The following is a 12,485-nucleotide window of genomic DNA, read 5'->3' as shown; positions in this document are numbered from 1 at the left end:
GTCTGTGAGTCTATTTCTGTTTTGTAAATATGTTCATTTGTATCATTTTTAAAGATTCTTTAACTTTCTTTTATGAGTCTCATCTCCAACAATGTTGCTCTTTTCTGAATCCGTTTCAAAATTCCAAGTTCTTTAACTGCAAAATGTCATAGTCTTCTCAAGGTCTGATTTGTAACGAGAGACTTTATGCATAGCTAATATTTATTGTGTACCCACTACAAACCAGGCACCCAAAATACTGAGTGCGAATAAGACAGACAAGGGCCTCTCTTGGATGGAGTCTGCCTTCTCGTAAGGTAAATTATGAAATACCTTGCAGTCTCTGTACGTGAGCTCCCGTTTATGCTCTCCAGAATCATGTACTGAGGGTTTTGTTTTAGCAGCAGCATTATAGAACAGAGTAAAAATATTGATCAAATGGTAGATGATTATTTTCTTCTTGACATCAAGTGAAATTAATCAGTTACTCTGGCAAGATACAGACACAACCTTACTAAGCATTTATTTTGCAAAGCACTTTGTTATCTGTACTGGAAAAATATATCTTCTGAATCTATTCATCAGGTCACTTAAACGAAATGAATATGAGGGAAGAATAAAATAAAAAAGAAATAAAAGATAGATATGGGCTGGATCCTAGGGCTGTTAATAGTAACTTGATGGTATAAAATCTACAGACTGAAAATAATAATAACTTATGGTGTTAAAAACAGTATTTTCTTGTAATTCACATAAAAGAGGATTGGTAATAGTGCTCATCTATACTGTTGTTTGGGGATTAAACAAGATACATATGCAAGCTTTTGTAAACATGAAGTAGGGTGCAATTATTAGGTGACATATTGCCAACTCCACCAAGTACATAGGTAGATTTTCCTATTCTTCTTTGACATCAAGGAAACTGAGTCTCGGAGAAATAGGCCAACCCACCTAAACCCACACAGACCATATACTGCAGAGCTTAAATGTGAGACTAGGTCTCCTGCCTCCAAATTGAACATTTTCCCACTGTATCTCTCTAACTCTCAAATGATTTATGAATAATTAAAAAGCTACGCAACAAGACTGTATTAATGAAATATAGACTTGATAATAAGCATCTGAGAAAAATAAAGAAAACAAGCATAATCAGAAAGGCTTCCTGAGAGAGGCAATGTGTTTTGAAGGAGATGGAACTGGGTTAAAGCATGTATTGTATATATTGTATGCGTTGTAGCCTTCCTAATCCCCCTTTGGCTTCTGGCTCCCTTTCTGATTTAGGTTTAATAATTCAAGATAATTTTTCCAACTTGGAAGATAATTTATACCTACGTTCTATCATTTTTTGTTCCACAAGGACCAGTTTTCATGCCTGAGGAGGTGTACCCCTGGCCACGGGGCAGCCTCACGTGAAACAGAGTTGGGTACACAACAGAGAACAGATGTCAACAGCTTTCCTCATCCACCATTCAGAAGGGCATTCCAAAGAATGACCCCGAGCTAAAACGTACTAGGAACCATGACCAACCCCTTGAGAAAGTCAAAGTTCAATTTCCTGGCCATTTTATATTGGAATTTTTCTTGGAAAAGTAGAAAGTTCTAAAAAAGACTGATAATAATAATAATAATATAATAATTCTTTGTAGATCTACATCCAGAGTTAAAGGGAATGTATTTTAAAGACATCACTAAAGCATTTATCTAACTTTAACAGCCTCATCAAAGAACATTATTTTTTAAAAAGAAGCCTCATAAAGATGTATGAATATATAGACTTATGATTATTCAAAAAAAATTGTACAAATCAAAATAAATTTGCCAGAGCAATTTAAAATAATTAACCTTTGACAAACCTCCCTCGCTGGTAATGGAATAGTAACTATATGAATAAAAGATAAGTCGTGACATTCAATGAATTACAATATTCATCCCATAAATTACTTGATATAATAGCTCTATAGTCTACATTTTTATAACACTAAAATGTCCCGAACACTAAAGAACCCATTCATTTCCCATGTGTGGTTTGCAGATAGCTTGGGTAATTTCTTTTGCCTTCTTCAGAATATCCTTTAATTAAGTCTTTGCTCTTATTTTCCTCCCCAGATATACCCTGCGTCAGCCTGTCAACCATTTCTGCAGTACAGACACACCTGCAAGAATTGAGGCTTGCGCTCACGGCTAGAGTGGCTCAGGAAGATGAGTGAGTGTGAACCTGATTTGTATTTATTTGCTGGGTGGGATGGTTGAGGGGCCGGCGTGGCCATCTGGCTGATCGCCACATTTAAGGCTCTGCTGGTCCAGTAACTCCTGAAAACTGTGGGCCCTTTGGACAAGCTGCTGCTTCTCTCCACGTTTCTGTCTCCACTTCCCTGAGATAAAAGACTGGCACTAATACCCACCAGGGGAATGGAGGCCATCTTTGACCACATATAGATGAGAAGAGACCACAGTGGGAAATATCAGTGCTTAATAATGATAACTAGGAGTGTTTGTTGACAAATACAAGCCTCAGGATGACAGAAGGGCTGCAAAATACAGAGATCTGTGGTCCAAAGTGTGTTGCAATTTTAAACAAAGAATGGAAATCTATGGCAAGAGGATGCCTCCTGAAAAATGGATGATTCTCTCCCTACCCATTTAACCCATTAAGTGTAAGATCTGCTAATCATCTAGGGGTGACCAGTTGGCTTTTTCCAACTCTTCCAAGCCATTTGCTAGAGAAGAATGAACATAGTGGGCCATGAAGGCAGCACAAGCTTCCAATTCAATGTGTGTCCATCCCCAGTGTCTTTCTCATGCATTTTACATGTGTAAATGTGTCTATGCTAATGTATCATTTAAAATTTCCTTATCCTTGATCTCTTAATCATGGTCTGAATTTAGTTATATCATAAAAATAGATACCATTTATTGAGCAGTTATTATACATCAGATATTGGGTCAAGTCCAATACCTGATAATATCTAAATATATCCAAATACATTTCTTACTTAATTCTTTCTGCAACGCATGAAGCAAGTTCCAGTTTTATTCCCATTTTGCATTAAGGAAATTGACACTTAGAGTTCCCAGTGATTTGTTAATTTAACTTTACACGTTTAACTGTTATGCTATACTTCTCCAGATAAACCACGCTCTCTGGCTACCCACACTCAGAATCCCTTTACAGAAAGGGCCAGCTTTGTTTTCCGACTTTGGTGTTATCAGGCCAGTGTTGCAGCTGTAGGTGATGGCAGGTACAACTCCAGAACTGGCCCTCATCTGGCTCCCTTTTTATCCCAAAGTCACAGACACAGGTGCGTAGGGCTTGTGCTAATTCCAGACCTCTAAGTAGATGCTGATGCTACAGAACCACTCCTGAGGGAAGGGTGCACAATGCCTGCTGCTGTGCTGTCTTTTGGTCAAGATACTGATTTGAACCAAAAAATGCCTTCTTTTTGTGAAAAGTCAGATGGACGAAAATAAAGGACGTATGGAGAATAAAAAGAGAGGTCACTAAATTCACAGCCCAATCTTTCGTTCCTTAGTTGGAGGGACGTAATGGAATCTATATAGTTGGCCATACATTTTTTTTCTATTAAGGAAATAAGGAGCGATATTTTATCTTCTTCGAAATTGTTTTCTCTTCTTCTTTAGAGTTTCAGAGCCAGGAAAGCAAGATTCATTGGATGATCATAGATACATAGATGAGGATGGAGGGCATAGAAATCTGGTAAAGGGACCACCCATTGACCTGTCAGTTATAGATGATTTTCATGGGCCAGCTATTAACATTCCATGGAAAGGGCACTGCAGATGTCCCCGAAGGAAACACTACACTTGCTCAGTTGTCTCTTTTTACTGTTGAGAAAGGTGAAGCTCAGAGAAGTTAAGACCTTTGTCTAGCTTTGCACAGCAAGTTAATAGCTGAATTAAAGCCTGCCCTTCTCTCTTCAGCATTCATTCAACACATATTATTAAACATTTACTCTGGACCAGGAACTGAGTAAATTAAATTTGTTATTTACTTCAAACTTTAATTTTAGGAAAGAAAAAAACTGTATCTTAAAACTGTAAAGGAAGTTCTCTTTCCTTATTCACCTGTAACGTATCTGTTCTTTTCCCTGGCTTCTTACGTTGAATTTTTCCACATTAGTAATCTATAGAACATGATTCTAAGCCTAGGCTAGAAAGAGCATTTTAGGTTGCAGTGATTTAAAAAAGTGAATATTTAATGAAAAGTTCCCCAAATTTTTATGAGAAGGTGCCCTTTTGTATTTCATGGTGTTGTTTTGTTTGTTTTAAAGAAGGTTGAGCGGGGCCCAAAGTGAAACTCCTACTGAAGTGAATTTCCATCTTTTCAGTATGACCCACAGTAAGAAATACATTATAGCCTAGCATCTGTGTGTGTATCTGTATATACATATATATATATATTTGAAACATGAAAAGTTTCTTGAAATAATACCCATGTATGACATAATAAAAACAACAAATGTGACTTTATTAATATTTAAATACTACAAGATGTGTCACACAGCCCATTCTCCCCTATTTCTTTTTCTTTCTTTTAAAAATTTTTTAAAGTGCTAAACAAAGCTCAATAAATTAACCAAAGCAATTTGGGCAAATGTTTCAATTCCCGATTTAATTTTGCTTGTAAAAATACAAAAAGGTCAGGTGGCTGGTGAATTTTGTCTGGCTCGGCCCTTGATCTCAGATGGAGTCATTTGCCATTCAAATGCTAAGGGTACAATGGGAAATCTGCCCCCAATTTCTCTTTAGCTTTTAGAGTTCCTGAAATCTAATCCTGTGAGCAACCTTGAGCCTTGCCTCAACCTCTCTGAACTTTCATCACATATGTTAAATAAGGGGGTAGGTCTACATGACTCTCCTGATCCCTTCCAACTTCAAAGGTCTGTAATTCCACGATATTTTTTATTTGAAACCTGGATACCAGTGAAAACAAAGTCACCTCAAATGTATTCTAGGCATAAAGTAAGAATTTCTAGAACCACAAATGCATTCCAGTTGAAGTTCCTCTAAAATGTTGACAGATGTGAAGAGAGCATTATCGAAGGCTTAGTTTTACATTTGCATTCAGATCTGTTGTTTCAATGGGGGCATTTGTATAAAATAAAAATGTGTTACTGCTGTTCTTGGAATTCGTCTGGTTCTACAGTGTATTTAATTAGCGAAAGCACTGGGTACTTATGTGCACTCTGGTTTTTGGGAGGCTTACACATTGCTGGCTTTAGGGCATCCCAGGGAGAGAGAGGTCCAGTTTTTTTACTGTCATAGTACGGCTACAGTGTCTCTAGTTGTGCGATGGAATGGCAGTGGCAGCTTTGCCATCTTCGATGCATATTATATGCATTCTTCAGAGGCATGGGATGGTATTTCAGCTAAGTTTAGTAAGAGTGATCTGGGTAATGGCCTGAAGTGAAGCTACCTTTATTCGTTATGTAGCTCAATTGCCAAAAAGGTGAACTCTTTTTATGGCTCTGTGAACATATGAGTGCTCAGATTAGTAAAATAAGGGAATCAACAGAGAGATAGCATTTACGGAGCTCATATGGATTTGGTATAGAGAGTTCAGCAGTCAGAGAGGGTTTAGGAAATCTTTATCCTCTCAGTCCAAAAGCAACTGAACTGAAGTTTTTCGTCAAATCGATTTTATAGAGAATAAAGCCAATGTATTCATTTACAGTGCCATATGGTCTGGAATATTTATGTGAACATGATCTGTGTGTACTCTCACCAGTAGCAGCCTGCAGGAGAACCCAAATGATAGCTAGCAGGTTGCTGGGTGATGCTGGAATTCCAACCAGGTTACATGAGCGGAGTATTTAATGCCATAGGTCCGAGGCAGTCTGTGTGTCCACCTCAGAAAGAGGAATTGAAATGCTCCTAGCCTGTTGGCTAAGCCTGCTTTCTTCTAAACAGCAATTGGATGCTGGGAAGAGTACCGTCTATCTTTCAATGTTGCTGTGAAGGACAGAGATTATACACACCTAGCACAGCATCTGGTGCATTATAAAAGCATTAATAAAATGATAGTTATTTTAACCTTTGTGCCAGGGCTTTTGCGTCTAAGTACTCTTCTTCCCTTTTGAATGATATTTTCTTTCTTTCTTCGATGACACAGGTGAGAATAATGACTGTGGAAATTGGCAGAAATTATAGAAATTTAGAAAATTCTGGAATGCAGCAAAAAAGCTAAAAGAATAAGTACAATCTACACAGACAAAAAACCTTTTGTTGATATTCTGGTATATCATCTTCCTTAAAATGTGGCTCCGTTTGAAATATAATTCTTTAAAATGGAAGGGCGGAACTTATTTGATGCCAGTAAAAATGACTCTATGTTCACCCTTTGTTTGGACCCTGACCTAGTTCGTCTGCCCCACAGAAAAGTTATTCATAATTCAATTGTGCCTTCTCCATCTCTGGCTAATGAAAAGAAATAATGGGAAATAAAATCTCTGGATCAGGTCTTCAAATAACAGATAAGTCACTAGCAGGCCAGAAGTGATCTGTGGGGAAAAAATGCTGGTATTGTTATTTGCGATGTGATTCTTGGTAGCTTGAATCTCAGATCCATAGAACGAGGTTGGAGGTGGGGAAGGAATCGGAGGAGAGTAGAAAGAGGTGGGGGAGGGTGGAAAGAGGTGGGGAAGGGAAAAGAGGACACGCGAGGTGTTTAGCTTTCATTTGCCAACGTGATACCTGCTGCTTTGTTTATGGATTTGATGCTATTCATACAGTCTTTGCAATATTAATTTTTAATTTACGATGCTCATTAGGAGACACTTAAAACAGAACGATTATCATTTATCTTGATATATTATTTACTAGGACTGACTGTCATGGTTAGGGGCCCGTGATTAGTGAGAGGGGGATCCAGAAGAACTTCTCAGACGTGCCGGGGGGTAAAAGGATAGGAGCTTAGGAAGCAGTCCTCAAAACCCAAGATCCAAAATTCTGATGTCAAAGTGAAAGCCACATCATCCTAATCAAGACTCAGGAGGCCCCCTCCTAGACAAGCCTGGAACGGTACTTAATGAACCTGCAGGATCGTATTAATGAGACTCTCTGTTAGGCCACCAGCTCATCAATTATTCATCCAGCTGCATTCCTGATACTTCGCTATCTTCCTCCTCTTTTTGCGTTGGTGAGATTACTTTTTTTAACCCTCCGTTTCCTTACCTGGAATGTACACAAAGCCTTCTGTTCTCTAGTTCCCTATGCTTCTGCTCGAACACCATCTCTTCTCAGGACTCAGCCAGGATCTCACACATGACGATGGAAATCTGCTAGAGGGGAGTCTAACTTCTGAATCTCAGGGAGTCAGGGCACGCCTGACTTTCTGCTTCCCTAATACTCAGAGCCTAGTTTTGACAGTGTGCTCATCACATTATGCTATAATTATCTATTTGTGTGTGACTTTTCCCCCACTGGACTGTGAATTCCTAGAGAACAAAGCTTAAGTTTTATTTATTTTTGTATTTTCATTCCCAACGTAATGCCTGACACAAAACAGACACTTATTAAATGAGTGAATGAACGGGTAAATGAATGAACGGATGGATGAATTAGGAGTTCTCACTCATGCCTAATGTTCAGCCCCGTCTATTTATAGTCAGGCAGACTGTTAGATGGAGGCCTGAGCACAGCCTGCATGTTTCACGGGAAAATAAACAAAACCAAACAAAACAGAATTGTGTATTTCCAATCTGAGTCCTGGAGGTGAAGATGTGTCTGCAGGCAAAGTGCCCAAGTTTGTCTGGTACTCGGTTTTACATATGCCTATTTATTTATTTTTTAAGAAATAGCTTATTAAATTTGGACGTGACTCTAGGAACAGATTGTGTTTCACTAGGATGGACTGTCAAGGTCTAGAAGACTAGACAATTGGGAGGAGGCTTTCAATAAGCTTTCAGGAGAAAGACCAATGAGATTGGGAGGGAGGTTTGGAGGCGGACAGAAGCCAAGCTCTGGGACTTATCCCCAGAGTCTGTTACTTGGTTCACTCACGCAAAGTCAACAGGAAAACCGAGGAAGCCAGTTTCCATTCCTCAGGAAGTGGTTGGCGGCTGTGATGCTGACCAAAGTCATTGCCTTATGTAGTGAGAACAATGGGAGAGGACTGTAAATTCTTCCCTTTTGTCCTAGACGTAGGATGATGGACAGAAGGGGTGGTACTACTCTAAAGGCAGATTGACAAAACAAGGAAAGGCGGAGATGGATGTGAGGAAATGTTGTGACATTCCATCCCCTAGCGATAGCCTCAACCAGTTATAACTGTTCAAAATACCCAGGCCAGCTTGTAGCTAAGACCCTGCCTCCCTACCTAAGCCACACTCTCTGCCATGTGTCTGCACTCTGCCACCAAAGGAACCTTCCCAAACACCACTTTCATCATGTCACAGCTCCCTGGAGAATCTGCAATGGCTTTCTGCTGCAAAACCAAACCAAAACACAAAAACACAAATACTAGATAAAAGAGAAAGGATCCAGATTCTCTGAAAGAGTAAAAATGAATGAGAAGACATTTCTTGCCTCAGCTTTGGCTGTAAAGCCAAAGGCAAGCAGTGACTTTGGTCAGATGGATTTTAATTTGTTACATATCAACTAGTCACAATACTACAGAGTCATATTTAGAGAAATAGTGTCTGGAAATTCTCTCCGTAGACCTCTAAGTTGGCTCTTCTTATCAGTGTGTCAGGCTGAGAATAAATTATAAATGTGCTCAAGCTTTGTTCTTCTTCTTCTTTGGGGGACCTGGTTGGGCTGGGGTTGCTGAGACCCTCAGACTTGTTGCCCTGGATAAGAGAAGGCTTATCCATTTATCCTTATTCCATAGATACAGTGATGGACATTTTCCATCTTCATTTAACATGGCTGAAATCTGAATGTGTTTCCACACCAATATTTCACAAATGCTTTTGGCCCGATGACTGTGATGAGGTAGTTGTCATGGTCTGACTAAACTTGGTAGCAGCTGTTCATATTGTCCTAATTTCCATTGAGCGATGTACATTTTTGTACCGCTTGCACTGGGTTGAGTTTCCCTTAAAGGGTCTTCAATAAAGTACATTGATTCAGCCTGGGAGTAAAAAAGCTATTGTGTGCACAGAAAGGCATGGAAATAGAAAAGTAGATGTAAATGTTGATGAAGCAAAATATGTCGTAGGAGAGATGAACCATCAATGCTTTCTGAGTCTGAGGAAAGGAAGATCCCTGATGCTCGTCAATAGACATAGCCCATCAGAAGCCAAGCTAGACAATTACAGGTGGGAGAGATTACTTTTTCATTTTTAGTGGTGTCTAAAATAATGGTGTCTCTTTCAGTGGCTAGACTTTAGCTTCTAACCATTTTCTGTGTGTGCCATGGTATGAACCAAATGGAAAGCATAGCTTTAAGCTCCTGGATTTTTCTTTCTTTCTCATTCAAGCTTTCTCATTAAAGAAATAATTTCAGTTCAACTGAAAAACTTTAAAATTATTAGAATGGAGGTGTTACTTGTATTTAAAAAGAGCAGACCCGGGATTAATTTACTCTTTGTTGTATATTAACTTCCATCTATACAATTTCAGCTTAGCTTTACATACTAAAGATAGGATTGAACTGTGGGTCCGTGAAGCACTTCAAGTTCAGGCATTTACATAAGCAATGGGTACTGGATCCAGCATTGTCGTTCCACTGGGGGCAGTGGGAAGCACTCGGGGGGAATGGGACCTTTCTGTGATATTTACAATATATTACACACTCCACACTGACTGCATGTGATTAAAAAGGATACAACCTTTCTTATTTGGGGAGGCAAAATTTGACACTGGCTTCCAACTACCCCGACCCCTTTCTGAAAACAAAGTGGGTCCTTCTGAAAATACAACTTTCCGATGCAAATCAGAAAATCAAATAATTATATGTAAAAAAGAACTTGAAGTTATGTAGCTCAATTCGTTCATTTTACAAGTGAGTCATCTAAAGCCCAAATGAAACGGGCACTTGGAATCTCACAGCTGGTTCGTGGCAGTGATTAGGCCTCCTGGCCCTGGCTGGGTGTACTGCCACTGTCGCATACATGTGTCTTGCAAGGAAAATGTTCACATAAACAACATGAGGAACTTTTTGTGTGTGTTGGTTACGTGTAAAACTTTATTCGATTCAATTCTTCTAAATCTTGGTCTTCTCTGAACTGATGAACATTTATTAAGATTTGTCACTGGTTAGGGACTCCATCATGGGTTTAAAAGAAGACTCTTCTGTCCCAGAAGTTTTTACTTCTAAGTGATTATAAACGTGGTGATTTTTACCCTTCACCCTCTAAGCCTGTTTCTGTTTTTCCAATGAAAAAAGTCAGCCTGGAAAAATGCTACAATCTCTCTTGGAATTAAAAATGCATCAACACGACTCTAACCAAGAAGACAGAGGTAGGAGGGGAGGTAAGCGAAAGTCATTTCCTCTCCTCCCTGCTCTATTCCCTCCAATGCAATTGACAATATATTTTACAGAGGCCTGTTAACCCGATAAATACATTCTGGATGGAATGATGCACCTTACTGATTTTAGGATATGACATTTAAGGGATTATGGAAAAGAGCAGAGAGGGCTTGTCAATATATCATAGACTACAACAAATAGAGGTCAACCTTGCCTTTTTCTTTTTTTAAATGTTTGACTTCAAATGAGGCTTCATAAGGAAAATTGAAAGGAATTTACTTACAGTGTTTGGTCTGTGCGTGTACATTTGTGTCTGTGGCATAACGTGCGTGTATACACACAAACATACACACCTATGAATTTAACATGGCATAGATTTTTATTCCCCCTTTAGGGATCTTAAAGTCTAAGAAGACCATTGTCTGGTAGCCCCACCAAAGCCTGGGTTAAGCATCTCTCTTCCCTAGATAGAACCTTACATCTTCTTGGATAGTTGTTCTAAAAAATACTTTCATCTTGGTCGTGTAGTTTATCCAGGGCAAGTGTCAAGTATTTTTTCAGATAAAAAGATGAAAGGAAAAAAGAACTTAAGAAGAAAAACACAAAGAAGATGAGAGAGAGCTGAAAAGAAGAAACTCTCTTCACTGGAATCAGATAGAGGGGGCATGATATAATGGTCTTTCCAAACCACATCTGAAAGCCTGGTGCCTGAACAGGTGACACATGATGGATATGGCACTGAAACCTATGGCCTGAATCACTATAATATAATCGCTATAATCAGCATCTATCTATCTATTTGTCTACCCATTTATCTATAACAAATCTTCCTCTAAACCATCTATCCAGAAAGGTTATTAGAACGAATAACCGATTCTGTAAAAACGATTACGTGCAAATTTCCATTCAAAATAGAAGTACCTTATTTTTCTCAACTCTATAACGTGAGAAGCTTTGTTATTTTTTTTCTTAAAAATATTTTGTTGTTTTAAAAATCTTCGAGAAAATACTTTAAAGCGTATGGGAAGCAGGGCTGAGCAGTGGGGTGAACAGGGGAGAAGGGGTGAGGGGGGGTGACTTTCAATCCCTAACAGGGATTTATAAGGTAACTTACAGAACCATCGCCGGGTGGGCAGTCCTGGGTCTGCGGGTTCTAAACTGTATGTGTGTGTTTGGAGGAGAGAGAGGGGCTAAGCTCATTGCTGTCATTTCCTCCAGCTTTAACATTCTGTGGTTCATTTGCTTATCTTGCATAATGGGACCTTTCTGGAATGTTTATCATGAATGAAGGTAGGAAAGAACCATTAGATCATAAGAACAAGTGTGAGTTAAAGAAAAAGAATGTGAAATTTATTTCCATTGAAAATCCTACTCTGGCCTCCATTACCAGCACATACACTTGCTAAGAAATCAAATTTGTCAACTCTGATTTCCAACTGCTAGCAGAGCATCATATATTTTCAAAATGCCATTTGTAATCTTTCTACCTCAATATGGTGAAGCATCAAGTTGAATGTCCGCCCAGGCTTTCTTCTCTTAGCCTTCACATCTTAGCCATTTAAAGAACACTGGTTTTGAGAAACAGAGTTACTCTTTCCTCTTGATTTTTTTTCTCACAAAATTCAGTTTCCTGGGAAGCTTCTAGAGGGAAAATTCAATCATGAGATGTACCATAGAAGAGGGCACCATGCTACTTTTAATATTAACCCCTTTTAATCGGAGGGAGGTCATTGAACTTTTCTGATTTTTGCCTAGGGAAAACTTTCCCCTTATTTTTTAACATATCCTTTGGTCTGGTTGGCCAGTAATTAACTTTGTCCCCTTTTTCATTTATTTTCCTGTCTCCTCGTTGTAGCATCTTCTCCCCGGAGTCCCAGGTTAGAAGTTTTCCCTTTTGTGAAAGCATGACAGGTGCCTAATTGAATGATGAATGTCCCTTTATTACTCTGTAATTGAACTGCCAGCTTTTTGATTGGTTTGTAGAGATGCTCACCCCCCTCCCACAATCAGGCACTGCGGGGGGCTTGGTTGTTGGCAGTCTGGTCCTACACTCCATCTGTCTAATCCCATCTAG

The sequence above is a fragment of the Phocoena sinus genome, chromosome 13, assembly GCF_008692025.1.
Source record: "Phocoena sinus isolate mPhoSin1 chromosome 13, mPhoSin1.pri, whole genome shotgun sequence".
NCBI lineage: Eukaryota > Metazoa > Chordata > Mammalia > Artiodactyla > Phocoenidae > Phocoena > Phocoena sinus.
Note: the sequence above shows the minus strand (reverse complement) of the source record.